Source organism: Podarcis melisellensis (genome assembly GCF_964234715.1).
Source record: "Podarcis melisellensis genome assembly, chromosome: 2".
Taxonomy (NCBI): domain Eukaryota; kingdom Metazoa; phylum Chordata; class Lepidosauria; order Squamata; family Lacertidae; genus Podarcis; species Podarcis melisellensis.
Window position 1 is genome coordinate 77,464,881 of NC_138529.1, and position 10,999 is coordinate 77,475,879.

The following is a 10,999-nucleotide window of genomic DNA, read 5'->3' on the forward strand; positions in this document are numbered from 1 at the left end:
TGGCAAGGGACCCCCACAATTCCCCAAGTCAACTAAGATAGCCTGTAGCCCTCAGCTGCGGGGGAGGATGTTGTCCCATTGCCAACTGCTCTTCTGGTACATGGAACAACAGCAGTGGGGATGGGTGGGTGGACAGGAGTGCTAATTTGCCCTTACCTTCAGGCAGCAAAATGACTTGTGCTGTCCCAACAAAAGCACAACCACTTGCTTCCTTCAAAAAAATAGAGATGAGATTCACCTGGAAAGGACTGCGCAACTGAGAAAACAAAAAGGGAAACAGTGATGATCAAGACAGTGCTGTTTAAGGTCTGTGGGCGACAACCACCACTATAATAAATACCTATCCAAATGCTGGATAATTTATGATGCTTCCTGGTTCTTGTCACACGCAAAATACAATTTGCATTATTTCAGAAGAGTAGGAGTTCTTTTCCATTACTATTGGGGATTTAATGAAACATACTGTATATTTTTCTTTCTTCCTGTTGTTATGCATAATAATGCATTTCTATCCTACATTAGCATGCTGTTGTTTTTAATATTAGCATTCTGGTTTTGCATCTCATGAGATCCGTTTAGTTTAGTTTAGAAGCTGAAAATGTGACTTTATAGGTGAGACAAAACATTCATTGGTTCCCAGCTGAAAGTCATGATGTGTTACAAATGGGCTTATAATGAAGGGCTCCCCTGTCCCACTTTTGGATTCTTAAAAGGAAAACACTATTGAACTTGAGCTTATAAGGTGCCTGTGCTGGACCATTGACCCTGCCCACTTTATCAGCAAAGGCTGCTAAATGTGTAACATTTTCCATTCTAGGAAATGATAAAGGTACAGAAGCTTGTTTGTATACTCACATCTCATTAGCTGGAGTAACAAATGTATTTCATTTTATAGTTAGTTAGTTAGTTAGTTAGTTAGTTCTCCCTGTTAATTCTCCTTGACCTCTCTGTGTCATGGTAGCCTTCTGGAGCGGTTGTCCGAGCTGGGAATGGGTGGCACCGCTTTGTGGTGGTTCTGGTCCTACTTGGATGGATGTTTCCAGAGGGTGGTGTTTGGGGAGTGTTCTTTGGCCCTGTGGGGTTCTGCAGGGTCTGATTTTATCTCCCATGCTGTTTAACATCTACCTGAAACTGTGAGGATCATCTGGATTTTGGGTACATATTGTCAGCAATATGCTAGTGACACACAGCTCCATTTCTCCTTTATATCTGCAGGCACGGCAGTGGATGTGCTGGACCATTTTCTTGCCTTGGCAATGGACTGAATGAACAAAACAGCAGAGGGATTTGAAGAGCTGGACCATGACTGCAGAGACAAAGCCACCAAGCCTGGATTTGGAGATGATGATTCAGGCTGGATTTTTGCCAGGAAGTTGCAATGCATCAGAGTTTTCAAGGTTGAAAGTCAGGTGCTCTGTATAATTAAGCAAACTGACATTGTCAGCTAATGCAAAGGGAAAAGCCTTGCTGTCAGCAGTCATATCAAAAGTGAACAGGACAGCACTGTCCCTCCTGTAAAGGTACGTATATAAAATGTCCATTTGGCATGATATACCTGGAATGGATGCTTCAAGTAGTGACGAAATTAGATATTAGCTTGGCAAGATTCACTTGTTGCAGCATGTGGGATTCCAAATATTTATTTGCCAGCTTGATAGAAATAAGGTATGTGATCAGCATTTCCTAACCACTCCAACACCACACACACAGATACCTCACTCCCCAATCCTAAACTTACATTTTCTAATATATTTTGGGGGTTTTTTAAGGTCATTACCAATATGTTACCTTTATTTACAGAGTAATCCTATCTTCCTGAATGAGGAGAGAGCTGTGGCACAGCCACTGCTGCAGGGAGAACCTAGCTGTATTCCGTTGGATAGGAAGAGGCAACTTTTTGACCTGTGTCTTTATTCCTTTTACGTTTTATCTTCCATTGACCACAGTAGGAGTGAAATGCATACACCAGCTTTGGACTGGCGTATGGCGTGCAGGGGGAGGGGAGAGACATGTCCAAGGAATATTAAGGCTCTGGATCCTGCAAATCCATGGCCTTCCCCAACCTGCCTCCGGAATGCCTTGTTCGTGGCTTCTTTACATACAGAGGACCACCAGTAGAACAGTGACAGCAGTGGAGCTTTCTACCATTGCACTGTGAGGATGTGTAACTGCAGACCTCCCTCATGAAAAGGGAGCCTGCAGTACCAAAAGCTTAGGCTTTGTTCCATTAAGAATAAACACATTTTTGAATGACTGTTGATAAAGACTGCATAAATATGGACAGATTCACTTGGTTTCACTCTGGACAAGGCCACAGATCTTGCATCCAAGTGACCATTCACCTTCAACCTTCCTTTTTGAATCTCTGACTGAACAGGCCCCAATGAAACCTCTTAACAGTGGGTTCCACTCAGCTCCAGTGGCTTCAGGGTTGTTCTTGAACTGAGGCTTCCTATCCTCACGTGTTGTAATGCCAGTGGTATGCATTGTCGTTGTGCCAGTGCAATGAATTCATGACAGTATGTCACCTTGGCATAGGGCCTTTCTGTTCATCTGTAATCTTTAAAACGTTGACCAGCACATTTTCTCTTATTGTTTCTTAAAGATGAATTGTGTGTATCCCTGCATTGCACATTATTTTTATTTACCCCTCTGCACCCCAAAATAATCTCAACCGAAACATTTTCACAAGAAGGAAATTTGAACTTCTCAGTTGTGAGAAATTAAGTTAAATAGGTTATAAGAATGTATGTGAGATAGATGATAGATAGATAGATAGATATAGATAGATAGATAGATAGATAGATAGATAGATAGATAGATAGATAGATGATAGATAGATAGATAGATAGATGACAGATAGATAGATAGATAGATAGATATGTCTTTGGCGCTCAGGAGGTTCACATAAAAATCACTCCAAATACAATTCAAAGCCCAAAGAAGTAAAAATATAAAAAATAAACCACAACGAACAGAAAGCTAAAAATCTATAAAAATGCAGAATCAGCAGCAATAAAATTTTATTATCCAGCTTCTTCAAAAGCCTTTCAAAATAAGGATGCTTTGATTAACTCATAAAAGGCAACGAGGAAACTAGCCTAGTGAGCCTCTTCATCTTTCACAAAGATGAGATGCCACCCAGGAGAAAGAGTGGCTTCCTAACACGGGAAAACTGAAGTGAGCGCAGGCATTCTTCCAAGACTGTGGGTTGGGCCAGAGCACTTTGCGATTGAAAGGATCATAGAAGAACTTCAGCTTTGCCTGAAAACCTATGAGCCAGTGAAGCTCTCAGAATGGAGGTCTCTGTAGCAGCTTTGGTCAGCAATAAAGGGGGATGCTTTCTTTTTTATTTTGTATAGTAACAGTATTTTCACTGATCCCCCCCCCCAGTTTATATCAACACTACAAACACAATAACAATAAAAAGGAAACTAAAGTGAAACAGAATGCTGGTTGAGGGAGGGAGGAAGGTGGGAAAGGGAAGAGGAGCTGGGTCAGAACTCTTAGGTTTTTCTCATTTTCTATTTATGGAGCTGTCATAAAATATATTTGTATGCAGCGAGCACTGAATTTGCTGCAGGTTTGCCCTATAGTTTGGCAGGCATCTAATGTCTGTAATATACACTATTTACTTATTCATAAGACTGTTTTTAAACCATCTCATTAAAAATATGACTAAATTCATTAAAACACCATAAAATACAAATGTTCAACAAATAAATCCTGTAAATAAGTACTGATATGAGGGAAAAAAGATGCATAGGATGCAGCTAGTTAATGCAACTGATCCATTTCCACTGTCTTGGGGTAAGGATACAATACTTTAGGGAGGTATCCCATCAATGCTCGAGGATGGAAAGATTTTTAACCAGCTTGAGACTAAATGTTTTCAATTCAGTCCATGCAGGGTGCATAATGTAGTCTACAAGGAAGTTGAGGGGGGACTAAGATAATAGTGAGATCCCTAGAGATGTACTTCATGCATATGTAGAACATAAACAATACAACCAGAATTTTGCACTGGAGGTGAATAGTGCCCACAGCAACCCAAACACTCGCAAAACACCTTAATCCAGGCATTAAAATCTTTGCAGTGATTGGAATGTTTAATTTCATGATAATTTTAGATATAAAGTTAATTATGGTTTTGTTCCTTTTCATAGAGCCAGGAACAGAAGGTAAGCAAATGAGTGCCTACAAAAATAAAAAATGGCAGGCTTAGTATTTGAAATGGTCTGTGGAGATTGTGAGAAGGTAAACTACAGAGACTGTATGGTTGTGCCATCTTGCCCGACCTTATCATAAGGAAAAAGTGATTCTTGTGCAGTGAAGTTCACTTTGCCTAGATCTTTAGGTCTGATTGCTAATTATACTGCGAACAAACACTCTGCTCAAAAACCATGTCAAAGCTAGGTAAATTATGGGATAAAAATAAAATGCATTTAAAGCAAGATGAGTAGAAAATGTATATTTATAGCTGCAGTACATGAGCCAGACTTGAACTATCTATTCCTCACTTTGTCATTTAAGATTATTATTTTTAACTGTTATTATAAATCAGTATCTTGACATTTGTTTGTTATTGTCAGGGTTTCAGGGAGAGAAGAGCAGATGGGGGAGGAGACAGAGAGCGAGGGGGAAGAATCCCAGAGAGATGAGGAGGAGGATGACGATGCCCAAAGGTCGTCCATGAGTCTGACCAGTGAGTCAGAGGACTCCCAAAAGGGGGCCCCCCTGGTCAGACCAAAGGGGGGACAAGGGGGAAGCAGTGAGGAGCAGGGGAGCGAAGGGAGAAGCCCCAGTGGGAGTTGGAGACAGGAGCCGGCTTCTCAGCCGGAACGGAGAGAAGGGGGGGTGAGTTACCAGTGTGTCAGAGGGAGCAGAGCAAGAAAGAGACAGGGGAAGGAGATCGGAGCAGGGCGCTCAGCCGGAAGGGGTGGAGAGCAGCACCGGGAGCAGTGTAGCGGTCGAGAGAAAGGTCAGAAGCAACGTACGCGCGCCAAGTTCAAATGTAGTGAGGAGAGCCCTGGGGAGGAGCCCGGCCCCAAAGCGAGAAGGAGGGGGGCAGAGGCGTCAGAGGATTCAGCCTCGGGCGAGTCCCGGCGAGGGGGAACCCAGGGGGGCAGAAAGGCCCTGCGGAAAAGGAAGGAGAGGAAGAGGTGGTCCAGGACTAGCCTCTTAAATTGGTGCCTCGGCGGGACAGATTCAGAGGGGACTTCAGCGGTCTAACGTTACAGACGTAGAGTCACAAAGATGGAATGTAAACGCAACCATGATCTTCAATAAAGACTTTCTGTAAATAAACCGGATCGGAGTTGGGTCTCTTGTGAGCTGGGACCAAACGGGTGGCTCTGACAGTTATGTTTTGTCTTCATTTAATATAGCTCCTCAGTGTTCAGTTAGGCAAGAGAACTGTTCTGCTCAAGTTCTAACAGACACAACTGATCCTAGCTGCACAGAATATGGCTACAGGATTAACAAGGAGGTGCTTCCTTTAATTTGAAGGAAATGGGTAGTTACATTTTTATAATGTGACACTCTTCTGTAAGAATGGGTGGAAACTTAAATCAAAGTCCGCAGTTTTCTTCCATAAATGAACCTGAATTGTTGTTGTTTAAAAAAACAGTTTAACTTATCAGAACCAATAATGTAACAGTATCTACTGGTGGCAGTGTCTCCTCACTGGGGCATATAACCACCCTGCTTTACAGTCTGTGGTAAGTAACGCTTTGGGACCTCATCCTTCAGATATTGTTGGACCCCAACTCCCATAAACCCCGATCAGTATGGTCAGTGGTTAGGGATGATGGGAGCTGTTAATATAGGAACACCTGGAGAGCAACAGGACCCCCACCTCTGGATTAGGTTGCTGTTAATATTCAGGATGTTTTGCTACTCCAGACAAGACTGAAAATGCCACCTCCATCTGCTCCACAGCCCCGTCCCCAGTCCAGACAGTTGTGCATTCCCTGCTAAACATTGAAAAGCACCTCGAGAGGTAAGAATGATGGAGGTGGGACGGGCAAGGCAGGAGGTAATAGAGTGCTTCAAAATTACTAGGATGAACATAGTCTTTTTACAGGATTACAGCCCATTCTTCTACATGCTTACTTAGTAATATGTTCCCTGGTATTCAATGGTCCTTACTCCCAGGCAAGTGGACATAGGATTGTGCTGTTAATATTAACCTCTGCACTAATCCTTCAATGCGTAGTTTTCACAAAATGCAGGAAGTAGAATTAGGTTTTAGTTTGCTGCCTATGAAATACAACAATATACACAAATCAGTGTAGCCAATATGCAAATATCCCTCTAACCCAGAATCCTGCTCCTACAGCCATGAGTAACAGGAGCTAGTTTTCTGACCATTTATATAAAAAGCAGTGACAACAACAAACCCTGCACCCATAAAGTCAACTCTCAACTTCATCCAGAGAAGCAGGCTCTTGAGGGTGGGGTGGGGGGAGTCAGCTTACTGCACAAGGTATTTTTCATAAGTGCCAGAGGCTAATTGAAGATGAATGTTCAATATGCATCCTATAAAGCATAGTCATAAACTCCAGAGCTGAGTAATGATGGTACACACTTGTAGCAGAGAGTAATAATGGGCCTCATTCAATATACAATAATGTGATACTAAATATTTATCTGCCTGTCACAAATTTAAATGAAATTCTTTCCATTGCAAAATATGCTGTGCACATATATCATAAACTACCCTTCAAGAGGGCAGGTGGTGTAAAAGGACTAACTTAAAATTACAATAATTACCTGCAGATCTACTGTTGCCTAAAAAACCTGATTATCCTGTGTTAGTGAACCTCTAGTTTCACAGACAAAAGCTGGGAGTCAAATGAGAAAGAAGGACACTCTTTCTACATAGATAGGCCAAATTCCCTTCTGGGCAACTTTCTGAGGACTGCATGGCAGTGGTAGATGGGGTCCGGGACAAAATGGTGTAAATTTTACCTTTGTACAGTATACTAGTTTCTGCAGGTATTCCTGCACCCTCTCTACCCATCTATTAAACTTGAAGGACACATTCCAGCAAGCTCATAGTATGTAGAATGCATATATGAATGAGAGCAGTGAGGGGTGCAACCTTGGAAGAGTGGGGAGACTTCTGAAGGCCAGATAGACAGATCTGGGGCTCCCCACATAACTGCTTTAAACAACTTAGCCCTGGAGAAATAGAATACATGTGACTAGTTAATAGGGTTGCCATATTTCAAACAGTGAAAAGACAGAAAAGTTGTTGAGTTTTTTTGCCATTTTGAGCTATTTTAAGGCAAAATCAGCACTGCTGACATGGTGTGCCATACATCCAGATTTTCCAAAACATTTGTCCAATTTCTGCCCAGAAGCTGTTGATGGATGCGGTATTCCAGATATGTCTGGGAAATTCTGGGTGTATGGCCACCCTAGTTGTGCAAAGATTAAGTATCCAACTGGGAGTGGAACTAGCAGTGACCACAAACCCTCGCCCAACCGCTCCTCAAGATTGACATTCCAGCTGCATCAGAATCCAAAGGCTCTTTTTCTTCCCCTTGACCTCTCTTCACTTTCCCAACTGTCAGTTCAAGGTTGGTTTCCTTCTGCTTGGGACAAGTACCCATGAAGGCACTGCCAGGCTACTCCTTTCTACAAGAACAACAAAACTGTCAGTTCTAATGGGACTAGTTAGTATGCAGCAGTGACTGGAGAACATGGCTACCCTCCCATTCCCTATTTCCACTACTACACTAAACCTTTGGTGCATTCCAGCTTCCAAATTTAATTCCAGAGTTCAGGCAAGTGAATGGCTGTATTCCTAGTTCTTCAAAACCTCACAGAATGGAACCATATGTCTCTGCTCATCTTCAGTCAGAGCAGGACTGTGGCATCACAGGCAGCATGGTTCTCAGGAGGAAAGGCACATTTCATAAATCTAATCTGGTTTTTGGGGGCCAGATATCATTGATTCTACTTCAGGACATTTCCTGTCCAATTTATAGTTCTGGGCATGAGACAGTGCAGGGAAATGCCGTTAACTATTAAAAGGAAAAGAAACCGCACCCGGCAGTTCCTCAGCTAAATGCACATTTTAGCAACTGCACATTGCCTGAAGAAAGTGGCCTCATCATTTAGTTCAGGCTATAAATCCTTTGCGACAGATCTGAGCCATTTTGCTAACGGGGTGGAATGAAATCCTATACTCTGATTCTGGCATGGTCTGCACATGAAAAGCATAGAAAACCTGAGGGTAACTTTAAATGGGCAAAATAGGGAATCAGGAACTCTACTAATCCTAATGCAAGTTTAAATTGGGAAGAGGTGGAGAAAGATCTCTAGTATGTTAATTTATCTTAGGTAATTCTTCTGTAATCACCTGTGCTGGTGTTGTTTTTGAGGAGTATTCATTATTTCTGATCTAGCCCTGTTTTTGACTCTGTGCCAGCTACCACTCAGTAAATATCTTCAGCTTTATTACCATGACATTTCCATCCCTTGGAGGAATGAGTTCATTCAACAGCTGATGACACAATTTAACTGTGATTTTAGCAGACTTATTTCAAGATGATCCATGCCAGTGTCTGTTTTGTAATCCTTACTAATGCTAAGCACTGAGCAAATACCCTGAACGCAGAAGAGTTGTTCTTATACACGCTGTGACTTTCATACTTGTGCATCTAAAAAAGAAAAAGAAAAAAAAGTAGTGTATGGGTATGAGTTTGGAATACATTACCTGGTAGGAGAAGAAACCTATTTATTAAAGCTGTAATACACTACAGTTTGTTTGTGCCAAATGTACTTTTCAGCTGGAGTCCTACCATTCTGGGAGTAAGAAAGGCCCTGTGATACTTGAGGACACACTACACAAACAACAGGAGTGTGTACACATTTTAAACTCAGTATGTATTTCAGACACTTAGAGGGTATGTATTTAGATCAATTTAGGAAGATCAGCATGACTTCTCATTGTTGGAGACAGCTATTAATAAAGGGCCTGAAGACAGGAGTGCCTGGTGTGCTCTGGTCCATGGGGTCACGAAGAGTCAGACACAACTAAACGACAAGAACAAGGCCTTAGCTTCAGTCTTCCACTGGACCTGGTAAGTCAGAGCCAAGAATTTATGAATTTGGTTTCAAAGAACACTGTCCACAATGGAAATTTCTCCATGCAGTGAAAAGACCCATGTGGACACAAGAACATCAAGATTAAATATTTATGCCAGTGTTGATGAAGAAAAAAGGTTGAAGAATCATTCTAAAATCTAGATGAATCTTAAGTAGGGAATTGCATTCACTGTACCCTCAATGCTTTTCCAGATTAATTTGAATTTAACACATACCTTGCAGATTCTTCAGACCAGATACATAACAATGAAGGAATATCTGAGTAACTAGAACAGGAATGGGGAACCTCAGTCAGCCCAAGCACTGCATTCCCTTCTGGGCAACCTTCTGAGGCTCACCTGCCCGTGATGGGCAAGGCAAGAGGCAAAAGTGGGCAGAGCAAGAAATGTAAACTTTATCTTTGTAGGCTAGTTTCTACATACATTCGCACACCCCACTCCATCAAGATAGGCAAGTGGCACTAAGGGTTCCAGGACATATTCCAACCAGGCAAACAGTCGTGGTGTGAAGCAGGGAAGGGTGTGGGCTGAGGAGAGATCTAAGGCTCAGATAGAGAACCCTCTGGTATTTGGCTCCTGGATCTCAAGTTCCTCAGTCCCAATATAAAAAAATCTACATTTAACCCTGGGACCCCACTGTCATGTACTCACAGTAAGCAAATAAATAAACACCATATATAGCAGGTTACACCTTCAACAATAAATAATGTTACTGTGCTCGTAATAACAAGAATCTATGAAATGTTGTAGGTAGGTGTCATGGCTGCCACTTGGGCACAACCACTACATGCGCCTTTCCCTGTTCCATGTTCTCTTTCTTCTGGATTGCTCACTCTCTTCCAAGTATCACAGAAGGGGAAGAATAAAAGACCGATCCAGTAGCATGGAAAAGAAACAAATTCTAATCACACATCATTAAGTTTAAGCCAGTTATGGAAATAATATGATGCTATAGAAATACAAGTTTAAGTGTGGGAAAATCCAGCAAGAAGCATAAATCAGTGACCGATCACAGAACATTCACAGGCTGTTTTCTGTGGCAGGCCATGTTAAAAAGAAGGCAGCCAGTCTAGACACATCAGTATCTTCCTTTTGTGGTTGGACTGTGTTTTGTCTGGAACCAATAGCTTGGAGAGCCTTCAGGGTTCAGACTTCCCAAGGGTTCTTCAGAGCCACTTGTCTTAATAACAATGTTTGGACATATGCACTACAGCCAACCACAGCTCAAGAGCAGTTAATATCCAATTCTCTACTGAATTCAGTGGAAAGAGCACAAAATTAGAAACCTTCAAAATGTTATGTGCCTATACATTTTAAGCAATGTGTGTTGTTGTTTTTTACCAACCTCTTTGAGTTGACCCTCACATGGTTCCTATTAAAAAGAAATGCCAATAAACCAACAAAACTATAATCAGCTGCTACCAACCCAAACACACTTTCTTTTTAGCTCTCTCTAGATTTGGGGGTGCTTCAGTTTCTCACAGAAAACTGCAACACCTGTATGGCACTAGAGTGTTTAAGCACAGTAGGTGCAGAAATTTAAAAGCTAGAGACATATTAGGTGGACTAACCAGGGCAACCATCATCATTAGAAAAAGGTCTTCTATTTTCCCTCCCTTTCCTATTCCCCTATCACTCTACTGTATTTTGGTATCCAGAAAGAGGAGGGTTCATAAAGCAAAATAAAACACAGTTTATTTAGGGTAAAAACAGAGCTTATAAGAATTTAACTCAGATGCCACTGCCTACTTTACTTGAAAGACATTCCTAGGGCAGCAGGGAGACTCTGGTCATCTCCCAATGAGCTCAGTAGTCATCTTTGAATTAGAAGGAAATGCTATCCCCAGATGTAAAGGCTATTCCTTTAACAGCTGGGTGAG

General features: G+C 41.9%; 1 long non-coding RNA gene across 5 annotated transcripts in view; it reads left to right on the forward strand.

The window, feature by feature from the left end:
- LOC309362662 overlaps positions 1-10,999 on the forward strand; it is a 57,128-nt gene extending 46,129 nt beyond the window's left edge. For 4 of the 5 annotated variants that reach the window (XR_014165054.1, XR_014165055.1, XR_014165056.1 and 1 more), the window contains 2 exons: positions 1,216-1,520; positions 5,941-10,999. This is a non-coding gene — a long non-coding RNA (uncharacterized lncRNA). The remainder of the gene's footprint in view (positions 1-1,215; positions 1,521-5,940) is intronic. The other variant, XR_014165057.1, reaches the window with a different exon arrangement.